This window comes from Ranitomeya imitator, chromosome 5, assembly GCF_032444005.1.
Source record: "Ranitomeya imitator isolate aRanImi1 chromosome 5, aRanImi1.pri, whole genome shotgun sequence".
NCBI classification, from domain to species: domain Eukaryota; kingdom Metazoa; phylum Chordata; class Amphibia; order Anura; family Dendrobatidae; genus Ranitomeya; species Ranitomeya imitator.
In genome coordinates this window covers 2200623-2213007 of record NC_091286.1, presented here as the reverse complement: position 1 = coordinate 2213007, position 12385 = coordinate 2200623, and the positions used below count along the sequence as shown (strand labels likewise).

The 12385-nt window shown below is 48.4% G+C and overlaps 1 protein-coding gene across 1 annotated transcript in view; it reads right to left on the bottom strand.

Moving 5' to 3' along the window:
- The window catches only part of ABCC8 (ATP binding cassette subfamily C member 8), a 434375-nt gene that overhangs the window by 259763 nt on the left and 162227 nt on the right, over nt 1-12385 (bottom strand). The gene's annotated exons all lie outside the window — the stretch shown is intronic.

The following is a 12385-nucleotide window of genomic DNA, read 5'->3' as shown; positions in this document are numbered from 1 at the left end:
GCATGGCGCCAGCCCATCAGGAAGATTGTCGATTTCTGGTGTGGCATAATTTGCATGATGCTATTGTGCTGGGTTTTCCGTGGTTGCAGGTACACAATCCTGTGTTGGATTGGAAGTCTATGTCTGTGACTAGTTGGGGTTATCAGGGGGTTCATAATGATGTTCCTTTGATGTCAATCTCCTCTTCTTCCTCTTCTGAAATTCCAGAGTTTTTGTCTGATTTTCAGGATGTATTCGATGAGCCCAAGTCCAGTTTCCTTCCACCGCACAGGGACTGTGATTGTGCTATTGACTTGATTTCAGGCTGTAAGTTCCCTAAGGGCCGACTTTTCAACCTGTCTGTGCCTGAACATACCGCCATGCGGAGTTATGTTAAGGAGTCTTTGGAGAAAGGGCATATTCGGCCATCTTCTTCACCGTTGGGAGCGGTATTTTTTTGTTGCTAAGAAGGATGGCTCCTTGAGACCCTGTATTGATTATAGCCTGTTGAATAAAATCACGGTAAAGTTTCAATACCCTTTACCTTTGCTTTCCGATTTGTTTGCTAGGATTAAGGGGGCTAGTTGGTTTACGAAGATTGACCTTCGAGGGGCATATAATCTTGTTTGTATTAAGCAGGGTGATGAATGGAAAACTGCGTTTAATACGCCCGAAGGCCATTTTGAATACCTTATGATGCCATTCGGGCTCACTAATGCTCCATCTGTTTTTCAGTCCTTCATGCATGATATCTTCCGGAATTATATTGATAAATTCTTGATTGTATATTTGGACGATATTTTGATTTTTTCCGATGATTGGGAGTCTCATGTGGAACAGGTCAGGATGGTATTTCAGATCCTTCGTGACAATGCTTTGTTTGTGAAGGGGTCTAAGTGTCTCTTTGGGGTGCAGAAGGTTTCTTTTTTGGGCTTCATTTTTTCTCCCTCATCTATGGAGATGGATCCGGTTAAGGTTCAGGCCATTCATGATTGGATTCAGCCCACATCCGTGAAGAGCCTTCAGAAATTTTTGGGTTTTGCAAATTTTTATCGCCGTTTCATTGCTAACTTTTCCAGTGTGGTTAAACCCTTGACCGATTTGACGAAGAAAGGCGCTGATGTGGCGAATTGGTCCTCTGCGGCTGTCTCTGCCTTTCAGGAGCTTAAACGCCGATTTACTTCTGCTCCGGTGTTGCGCCAACCGGAGGTTTCTCTTCCGTTTCAGGTTGAGATTGACGCATCTGAGATTGGGGCAGGGGCCGTTTTGTCTCAGAGGGATCCTGTTGGTTCCTTGATGAAACCGTGTGCCTTCTTTTCCCGTAAGTTTTCGCCTGCTGAACGCAATTATGATGTCGGCAATCGGGAGTTGTTGGCTATGAAGTGGGCGTTTGAGGAGTGGCGACATTGGCTTGAGGGAGCTAAGCACCGTATTGTGGTCTTGACCGATCATAAGAATCTGATTTACCTCGAGTCTGCCAAACGGCTGAATCCTAGACAGGCTCAATGGTCCTTGTTTTTTTCCCGTTTTGATTTTGTGGTCTCGTATCTTCCGGGTTCTAAGAATATTAAGACTGATGCCCTCTCTAGGAGTTTTTTGCCTGATTCTCCTGAGGTCCTTGAACCGGTCGGCATTCTGAAAGAAGGGGTGGTCCTTTCTGCCATTTCCCCTGATTTACGACGGGTTCTTCAGGAACTTCAGGCTGATAAACCTGACCGCTGTCCAGTGGGGAAACTGTTTGTTCCTGACAGATGGACTAGTAGAGTGATTTCTGAGGTTCACTGTTCCGTGTTGGCAGGTCATCCTGGTATTTTTGGTACCAGAGACTTGGTTGGTAGGTCCTTTTGGTGGCCTTCTTTGTCACGTGATGTGCGTTCTTTTGTGCAGTCCTGTGGGACTTGTGCGCGGGCCAAGCCTTGTTGTTCCCGTGCTAGTGGGTTGCTTTTGTGCTAGGCTGGGCATTGATTTGTCTTTTTCTTCTGCATTTCATCCTCAGACAAATGGTCAGACCGAGCGAACTAATCAGACTTTGGAGACTTATTTGAGATGCTTTGTGTCTGCTGATCAGGATGATTGGGTGGCCTTCTTGCCATTGGCCGAGTTTGCCCTTAATAATCGGGCTAGTTCGGCTACTTTGGTTTCGTGTTATGAACTGGTGGTTTAGGAGCAACATGGAACCTGAACTGACCGCAGTTCCTAAGCTTAACACAACACTAGCAGTAGCCGTGGGATGTTCCTGTCACTCCCTAGACACCTCGTCACAGCCGGAGAACTAACTACCCCTAAAAATAGAAACAGAAAAGCTATCTTGCCTCAGAGAAATTCCCCAAAGGATAGACAGCCCCCCACAAATAATGACTGTGAGTGGAGAGGGAAATGACATACGTAGAATGAAACCAGGATGTAGCAAAGGAGGCCAGTCTAGCTAGATAGATAGAACAGGACAGAATACTGTGCGGTCAGTATTAAAAAACTAGAAAAATCCACACAGAGTTTACAAAAATCTCCACACGTGACCTGACTAAAGGTGTGGAGGGTAAATCTGCTTCCCAGAGCTTCCAGCTTAACTGAATAAATCCATACTGACAAGCTGGACAAAAAAACATAGAATGTACAGAACAATTAAGTCCACTACATGTGGACAGAAAAGAGCAAAGCAAGGACTTATCTTTGCTGAACTGGTCAGCATATCAGGGAAATCCAAGCAGAGATGTGAATCCAACCAGGAACCATTGACAAGTGGCACTGGCTGAAGGAAAGAGCCAGGCATAAATAGCCGAGCAGAAAGACAATCAGTGGAAGCAGCTGCAGACTGCTAAATCCAAGGAGCAGCCATTCCACTTAAAACCACCGGAGGGAGCCCAAGAGCAGAACTCACACAGTGCCACTTACAACCACCGGAGGGAGCCCAAGAGCGGAATTCACAACAGTTTCGCCTTTCTTTTGTAATTTTGGTTTTCATCCTCGTTTTTCTTCTGGGCTGGTTGAGCCTTCTGACTGTCCTGGTGTGGATTCTGTGGTTGACAGGTTGCAGCAGATTTGGGCTCATGTGGTGGACAATTTGGTGTCTCAGGAGGAGGCTCAACGTTTTGCTAACCGTCGTCGGTGTGTTGGTTCCCGGCTTCGGGTTGGGGATCTGGTCTGGTTGTCTTCCCGTCATGTTCCTATGAAGGTTTCTTCTCCTAAGTTTAAGCCTCGGTTTATTGGTCCTTATAGGATTTCTGGGATTATTAATCCGGTGTCTTTTCGATTGGCGCTTCCGGCCTCTTTTGCTATCCATAATGTCTTCCATAGATCTTTATTGCGGAAATATGTGGTGCCCGTTGTTCCCTCTGTTGATCCTCCGGCCCCTGTTTTGGTTGATGGGGAGTTGGAGTATGTGGTTGAGAAGATTTTGGATTCTCGTTTTTCGAGGCGGAGGCTTCAGTACCTTGTCAAATGGAAGGGTTATGGCCAGGAGGATAATTCTTGGGTTTTTGCCTCTGATGTCCATGCTGCTGATTTGGTTTGTGCCTTTCATCTGGCTCGTCCTGATCGGCCTGGGAGCTCTGGTGAGGGTTCGGTGACCCCTCCTCAAGGGGGGGTACTGTTGTGAATTCTGCCTTTGGGCTCCCTCCGGTGGTTGTAGGTGGTAATGCAGTTGTCCCTGGGTTGCAGTCCTGGTCAGGTGTATCTGCTGATTGCAGTTCTGACTGGGGTATTTAGGTGTGCAGGATTCATTAGTCCTTGCCAGTTGTCCATGGTTGTTGGGAGGTGTTGGACCTCTGTCTGGTTCCTCCTGCCTAGCTGCCAAATCTGTAAAGATAAGTGTCTGGTTTTGTTTCTGTGGCGTGTGCTTGATAATTCAGTGCTATTCATTTGTTTTTTCTTGTCCAGCTTAGATTGTGTCAGTATTTACTCAAGTCTAGTTGGATTCTCAGGAGTTGCAGATATACGTTCCACGTCTTTAGTTAGATGGTGGAATTTTTTGTATTATCTGCTGTGGATATTTTTGGAAGGGTTTTAATACTGACCGCTTAGTATTCTGTCCATCCTTTCCTATTTAGCTAGAGTGGCCTCTTTTGCTAAATCCTGTTTTCTGCCTGCGTGTGTCTTTCCTACTCACAGTCAATATTCGCGGGGGGCTGCCTATCCTTTGGGGTTCTGCTCTGAGGCAAGGTAGAATTGATATTTCCATCCATAGGGGTATTTAGTCCTCCGGCTGTGTCGAGGTGTCTAGGGTTTGTTAGGCACACCCCACGGCTACTTCTAGTTGCGGTGTTAGTTCAGGATTTGCGGTCAGTACAGTTACCACCTACTCCAGAGAAAGTTTCATGCGGCTTCAAGGTCACCGGATTATAACAGCTTACCTCCACTTCCTCGATGGACCCACCGGCCTTGGCTTGGCCAGCATGTCCAGGAGGGGGTCTTCCTCCCCGTCTTCAAGCAGGCTGCAGACCGGTAGGACGTAGGCTTCACATTCATGATGAACCATCATCATATTGACGTGAAAGGCTTTTCGCCTACTCTGAGCGTCGTCAAGCGTGACCACGTAGGTGAGTGGGTTGAGCTGTTGGTGGATGACGTACGGGCCATCCAAGATTGCCAGAAGGTTATCCTTTGATACGGGGACCAGCACCCACACCTATTAACCATTCTGGTAGGTCCGCTCCCGGGCGTTCTGGTAGTACCAGTGCGTCTGATCAGCCTGAGCCTACAACATGTTGTCATGCACCAACTGCGTAAAGATCTGCGTTTTGTCACGGAAGAGCATGACATACTCCACTATGGACACTTCAGAAGAGTTCGACTCCTCTTCCCAGGATTCCTTTGCCAACCCAAGGGGTCTTCGGACTCACCTGCCATACAGAAGCTCGAAGGGGGAGAACCCCGTCGAGGCCTGCGGGACATCTCAGTAAGCGAATAGCATGTGTGGGAGATACCGCTCCTAGTAGCGTCCTTGGGTCTCAACCATCATGCGTAGCATCTGTTTGACAGTACCGTTGAAGCGCTCACACAAGCCATTAGTCTGCGGGTGATACACACTCGATACCAGACGCTTCACCTGCATTCTCTTACAGAGAGCCTCCATTCGGCGAGACATGAATGGGGCCCTTGATCGGTAAGAATCTCCCTGGGAAATCCTACCCGTGAAAAAGATGGCCAACAGGGCATCCGCCACCTTATCTACCCTAGTTTGCGGACAGAGCAACTGCCTCTGGGTACTGGGTAGCGTAGTCTAGCACAGTGAGGACGTATTGCTTTCCAGAACTGCTGGGGAAGGCTAATGGGCCCACAATGTCCACTGCGATCCTCTGGAAAGGCTCCACTATCACTGGCAAAGGGATCAGGGGAGCCTTAAGAGCAGGCCCCGCCTTCCCCACAATTTGGTAGGTGTTACAGGAGCGGCAGTAGTTAGTCACATCTGTCCCCATCTTGGTTCAATAGAAGTGTTGAGACAGCTGGGCCTTAGTTTTGTTGATCCCCAAGTGTCCAGCAAGTGGGATCTCAGGGGCAATCCGCAACAATTCACCCCTGAATTGGTACGGGACGACCAGCTGTCTTTCCCTCAACCACTCCTTTCGAGATTTTCCAGGTACTGTCTCCCGGTACAACCTCCCTCACTCCCAGAACCCTCTCTCCTTATCAGTCACGGAGGTGGGCGTCTCGGAGAGGTGTCTCAAAATCTCCTGGCTTGCATCTGAGTGCAGAGCAGCCTGGAAATCCTGGCTGGAGGCAGCCAAAAGCTACATCAGGGTCCCTACCCTACAGGAACCCTCTGGGACCTGACCTGGGTCTCTCTCTGGTTCAGTCACCCCTGTGACTGAGGAGGGTCCAGAAGGCAGAACGTTATCTGCGATCCGGGCACTCTGACTGCGGGTGACAGCAGCTACGTAGGCTGTCCCCCCGGGGATTTCCACAGGCCCATCAGCCGGCGCTGCTATGGGCTCTACCTCCCCATCCACCCCCATTACCTCAGGAGCAGTGCTACTTATGGGGTAGTTACCTTCCTCTGTGGCACAGGACAGTTGCACGGCATCACCTTCCTCACGGTTCCCATGCATCGCCCCATTTCCCTCAGCACCATCGCTTGCTCCTGTTAGGAGTTCCTCAGCCATCCCACCCTGCGAAGCAACGTGGCTGGGCAGTCCTGTACCTGTAGGCACATCATTCTTAGGAAATAAATGGTTAGCAGATAAAACATGCACATTTTCATCATCAGCATCATCAGTATTACCCTCGGCATTTTCAGAAAAATGGTTATCAGGTACATCATTAATCGGCAAAGCATTGTCAGGTAACAGATGCAATTTCCCATCGCTATCATCAGCATTTGCTTGGGGAGGGCAGAAAGGGACATAGTATGCAACCATCCTCCCCAAATCAGTCCCCAATAAAACATTAGTGTGCAAGTTATCGGACAGCCCCACTTCCTTCACCCCGCTCCCGACACCCCAATCTATACTGTATACACCGGGCCATTGGCAGGGGACAGTTGATGCCCCCAATCCTGGTGACAGTGAGGGCTTTCCCCGGAATAATCTCTTCAGGGGCCGCCAGTTCGGGTCGGATGAGGGTTCGTTCAGCCTCGGTGTCCTTGAGGCCTGTAGCGACATGGCCCCCCACGGTGACGTGCTGTTGTCATAGACCCTCCCTACCCCCCACCCACCAAAAGAACTGCTGCATTAGGCCCAAGGGCCTTGGCTGGGGGATTCTTATGTTTCTCTGGATAGTTGGCGTTGATATGACCAGTCCATTTTCAGGAAAAACACTGGCGAAAGTCGGTAGTAGGTTTGGTGCTGTTGGCAATGGGGCAGGGCCTCTGGTGAGTTGACTGGCAGGGGTACTGGCGTTGCTTGCAGGCTTACTCTCTCTCCAGCTGGTGGTGACTGGCTTCCACACTTACGATCTACGGTTGGCCTCATAGGCGTCGGCAATCTGTGCTGCTTTATCCGCATCTTTGGGCTCTCGGTCCATCACGAACTGTCGCACCTCAGCTGTGCACCGATGTAGAAACTGGTCTTTGATCATCAGGTCTCGCAGCTGCTCAAAGGTGGTCACTGACAGTCCTTGGATCCACTGGTTAAAGTGGCTCCTGAGTCCATGCACCACATCACTGTAACTGTCGTGTGGGCCACGTTGGAGGTTCTGGAACTTTCTACGGTACACCTCGGGTGTTATCTGGTAATTCTTCATCAGGGCCTGCTTAATGGCCTAATAGTCTTCATCTTGGTTTGGCGGGAGAGATGGAAACGCCTCTAGAGCTTTGCCTTTTAGCCCTGGTGTCAGGCATCGGGCCCATTGGTTATCCGGCAGCCGATACTGTCGGCAGGCTTTTTCAAAGGCCCACAGAAAAGTGTCCAAGTCCCCATCCTTTTCTTTCTTTCAATGTTCTTTTTATTAAGAATTTTAGATTTAACAAACAGCTTTATAGCAGATGCAACAAATAACATGGTCATCACAGCATATAGATGAAGTACAAAGAGCTAGATTAAAAGGCTCTGAAATTAAACTTTCATAAATTTAGGTACCAACAGTAAAAGGGTGATAACATTTTTCTTCTCTATTCAGAGGAGTTATATTAAACATTTAACAAATCAATAAAAGGAAGAGAGAAAGCGTGAGTAGGTTAGAGTAAGGGATAGGGAGGGGGGAAAGAATGGGAGGGAGGGGTGGAAGAATGGGAGGGAGGGGGGATAGAATGGGAGGGAGGGGGGAAAGAATGGGAGGGAGGGGGGAAAGAATGGGAGGGAGGGGGATAGAATGGGAGGGAGGGGGGAAAGAATGGGAGGGAGGGGGGATAGAATGGGAGGGAGGGGGGAAAGAATGGGAGGGAGGGGGGAAAGAATGGGAGGGAGGGGGAATAGAATGGGAGGGAGGGGGGATAGAATGGGAGGGAGGGGGGAAAGAATGGGAGGGAGGGGGGAAAGAATGGGAGGGAGGGGGGATAGAATGGGAGGGAGGGGGGAAAGAATGGGAGGGATGGGGGATAGAATGGGAGGGAGGGGGGAAAGAATGGGAGGGAGGGGGATAGAATGGGAGGGAGGGGGGATAGAATGGGAGGGAGGGGGGAAAGAATGGGAGGGAGGGGGGATAGAATAGGAGGGGGGGATAGAATAGGAGGGGGGGATAGAATAGGAGGGGGGAAGTGGAGGCACCCTGGGGTGAGTGAATTAGCATGATGGTTATGTCGCCAAATAAAAGGTGGGCTGTTGTTGTGGATTCTGTTTTTGGGCTCCCTCTGGTGGTTACAGATGGTACTGGGTGACTTGTGTTCTCTGCGGTCTCTGGTGTCCACCTGTTCTATCAGGATATGGGAGTTTCCTATTTAACCTGGCTTTCTTGTCATTTCCTCGCCGGCGATCGATGTAATCAGTGTGTCTTGTTACCTCTGCTTTCCGCTTCTGTAATCATCAGGACAAGTTAAGTTTTTGATTTTCCTGTTCCACGTTTTGCTTTATTTTTGTTTTAGTCCAGCTTGCAGTTATGTGATTCCTTGTTGCTTGTTGCTCTAGTGGGCTGATATTGCTCCTCATGTTCCATGAGTTGGCACATGAGTTCAGGTAATTTCAGGATGGTTTTTTGTAGGGTTTTTCGCTGACCGCGCAGTTCACTTTTGTATCCTCTGCTATCTAGTTTTAGCGGGCCTCATTTTGCTGAATCTGTTTTCATTACTACGTATGTGCTTTCCTCTCATTTCACCGTCATTACATGTGGGGGGCTGCTATTTCTGTGGGGTGTTTCTCTGGAGGCAAGAGAGGTCTTTGTTTCTTCTAATAGGGGAAGCTAGTCCTTCGGCTGGCGCGAGACGTCTAGAATCATCGTAGGCACGTTCCCCGGCTACTGCTAGTGTTGTGAATTAGGTTCAGGATCGCGGTCAGCTCAGTTTCCATCACCCTAGAGCTTGTTCTGTTTTTTGTGTGCTTGTCCTTTTTTGATCCCCTGCCATTGGGATCATGACAGGCTGTGACCTGTATCGAGCCCAAGGTTTCCAGATGTTTTGGAATTTATTAGTGGAATGGTTAACTCTAGCAGCAAGTTCCTCTATGCGGTATAATTGATCTACCTTGAGAAGAATTTGTTTTGCTGTGGGTATAGTTTTAGTGTTCCAATTTGAAGGGATTAAGGATTTCCCTGCCGCCATAATGAATTGTGATAATTTGGAAGCATTCTCGTCCTTTGGCCATAGCGGAATGTTTAAAAAGACATTTTCCGGTTTCAAAGCGACATTTTTTTTCAGTAATTTTTGGATGGTGGAGGCTACCACCCTCCAAAAGGGAATTAGGGACGGACAGGACCACCATATGTGTATGAAGTTGCCGCTGTCGGCATCGCACCTCCAACAATTAGAGTTTGCCGAGCGATACAAATTCTGGATTCGGTTAGGGGTTAAATACCATCTGGAAATAATTTTAATTGAATTTTCCTCGATGCGCACACAGGTAGAGGGGCCATGTGTATTTCTATATATATTGCTGATCTGGGAGTCCGAAAAGGTAGTACCTAGATCCTTTTCCCATCGAGCCAAATACGCTCGTTTCGGAGATGTGTCTATTTTGAGCAGAGAATGATATATTGTCGATAGACTTTTAGTGGGTATTCAAGTCCCTATCCTTTTCCATCACAGGAAAGTGCTCTGACCGGGGTTTAGGCAGTTGGGCTCACAGTTCCGCGTGGCCGGGGTTTAGGCAGTTGGGCTCACAGTTCCGCGTGGCCGGGGTTTAGGCAGTTGGGCTCACAGTTCCGCGTGGCCGGGGTTTAGGCAGTTGGGCTCACAGTTCCGCGTGGCCGGGGTTTAGGCAGTTGGGCTCACAGTTCCGCGTGGCCGGGGTTTAGGCAGTTGGGCTCACAGTTCCGCGTGGTAGATGGTACTGCCCCAAGTTGGGCCATCTGCAGTTCATGGGCCCTCTGAGTTTGGGCCTCCCACTCGGCTCTCTCCGCCTCTCGGAATTGCAGGACCAGCTGCAGACGTCTGTCTGTGTCATCTGCTAAGCATTGTTACAGAGGCAGCTGCAGGCGGGGGTCCACGCTACCCTGGTTGCAAGTAGGTCCGGCATTCAGCGGTTGGACCTCAGCCACAGCACCAGCGCAGGTGCACTGGGCTCTGAGAGCGGTTTTGAGCAGCTTCCCATTGCATCAGATCTGCGACCAGTTGGGCTTTGTTTTTGCCCGCAGAGTCAATCTGCTTCGACATGCACAACACAGTAAGAGTGTCTCTGGTCTGATTCTTATAAAAGGTTTCTCCCAGCACAACCATGGTTGCCAAATAAAAGATAGGACAGAAAAACGAAGAGAAGGGAAGGGGGTAATCACTATGCACGCTATCGTCTCAGGACTAGTAAACACTGAGCTCGAGTCCTCACAAGAACTGTGCAAGATTTTAGTGAGAGGAATGATTGCTCAAACCTGATCACTAATGCTCTATTATCCCACCGCTCTGCCACCAATATGTCAGGGATCCCAGAAAGGACATCTTTATCATAGAAAAATAAAAAACAAGCCAGCTCACCAGTGACCACCGCAGGTGCCCGGAACTCCGCTGCGGCAGACGTAGTAGTAAGTAGAAAAGTATAGTATAGTCTGCAATATAGTCCACAGTTTACTAAAATGACAGGCATTATTCATAAATACTTGCCCATTTTATACGAGGATCCACAACATAAATGTGGTGTGAAGGAGAGCGCCAACAATCAGGAACAGAATCGCTCCCAGCAGGTTTTGTTCGGAAAATAAAAAACCAACAAAATCCAGGCTTAATTATACCGGGATTTCCAGATGTGGAACAAACAATTGTAAAACCTGCAAACATGCCGTTATCACCAAAACCTTTCATAATATGGAAAGAACAATAAAATGTGATATTAAACAATATATTAATTGTAATATAGTGTATAAAACTGACTGCAGCGCCTGTAATCTATCATTGTGGGATGTTCGTCCAGGAAATCAGGGACCATCTGTATGACATAAATAATCCCCACAATATGGACAGGAGTGTGTCCGCAGCGTCCAGACACTTTATCACGCCCCACGCCTGCAGGGAATAGAACATGTAAATGCGCCGCCTCGCGGAGAGATATCAGACGAGGTCTCCTTACACCAGAAGCTTTTTATCACCTGAATACCCGATTCCCAGCAGGACTATTGTTCACTATGAGATGGATTTTAACATATTTTGTTTATATGTCTTTCATTGTTTTTATGTTTAGGACCTTGCAATATGTCATGTGACAAACGACTGTGATCTCATTGGACGGTTTTCCCTATATAGAGGTGAACATGCAGACCATGGTATGGCTTTGACAAAGATCGTCGAGATCGAAACGCGTTGCCTCTGTCGTTGGTCGGCATATACCATAGGGAGCATGTACACCATGTACATTATGCTTTTTAATACTGGAAATAAAAGATAGTTATTTTAAAGGAGCTGGAACTATACTTTTTTTTCTACATATCTTTATCATCCCCACCGCTCACGCTAATATGCCATGAACCTGTGTTTTTGGTTGCCCCAGTTCTTTTCTGAAGGGGATTTATCTATATCCCACTTCCTAGTTCCGGTTCGGAACTTGCAGCTCTCTGGCGCCCCCTTACCCTCAGTTCAGACGGGGTACTGCACCTAGGATAAGTAGTCGCCAGAAAGGCTGCCTTACTTTGCACTGGCTAATGGGCACACTGCAGCGAGGGTGATATAACTAATCCCACTCGGGCGGGAACAATTATCAACGCCGTCAGTCGTTACCAGGTCTCCCAAACACACAGGACAAATCCGCTGCCACCAGCTCCGATTTCTTAATTAATAACAGGTCCGGAGCCAACCCAGATTAGTAGCGTAATTCACTTCAGAGGACGTGAAAGTACATTATAGAGCAAGGAGAAAGGAAGCTAGTAATCTATATATATAATTGCCTAAGGGTTTTTCCGTCTGTCTGTCTGTCTGTCTGTCTGTCTGTCCTGGAAATCCCGGCTCTCTGATTGGTCGAGGCCGCCAGGCCTCGACCAATCAGCAACGGGCACAGCGATGATGATGTCATAAAGGACGTAGAAATCCAGCGTCTGATTGGTCGAGGCCGCCAGGCCTCGACCAATCAGCAACGGGCACAGCGACGATGATGTCATAAAGGACGTAGACATCTCGCGTTTCTGATTCAGCGACGGGCACAGTATCGACGTAGATGTCATAATGGTTGCCATGGCGACGATGATGTCATAAAGGTTGCCTCGACCAATCAGCGACGGGCACAGTGTGCCGCGAATTCTGGAATCATCATTGTCCATATACTACGGGGACATGCATATTCTAGAATACCCGATGCGTTAGAATCGGGCCACAATCTAGTTTTATATATTTTACTCCAAAAGGTAGGCAGTGTTTACAAAAGGGTAAAAAGATCTTTTATAATATTATAAAAGAAGACAAGCATTG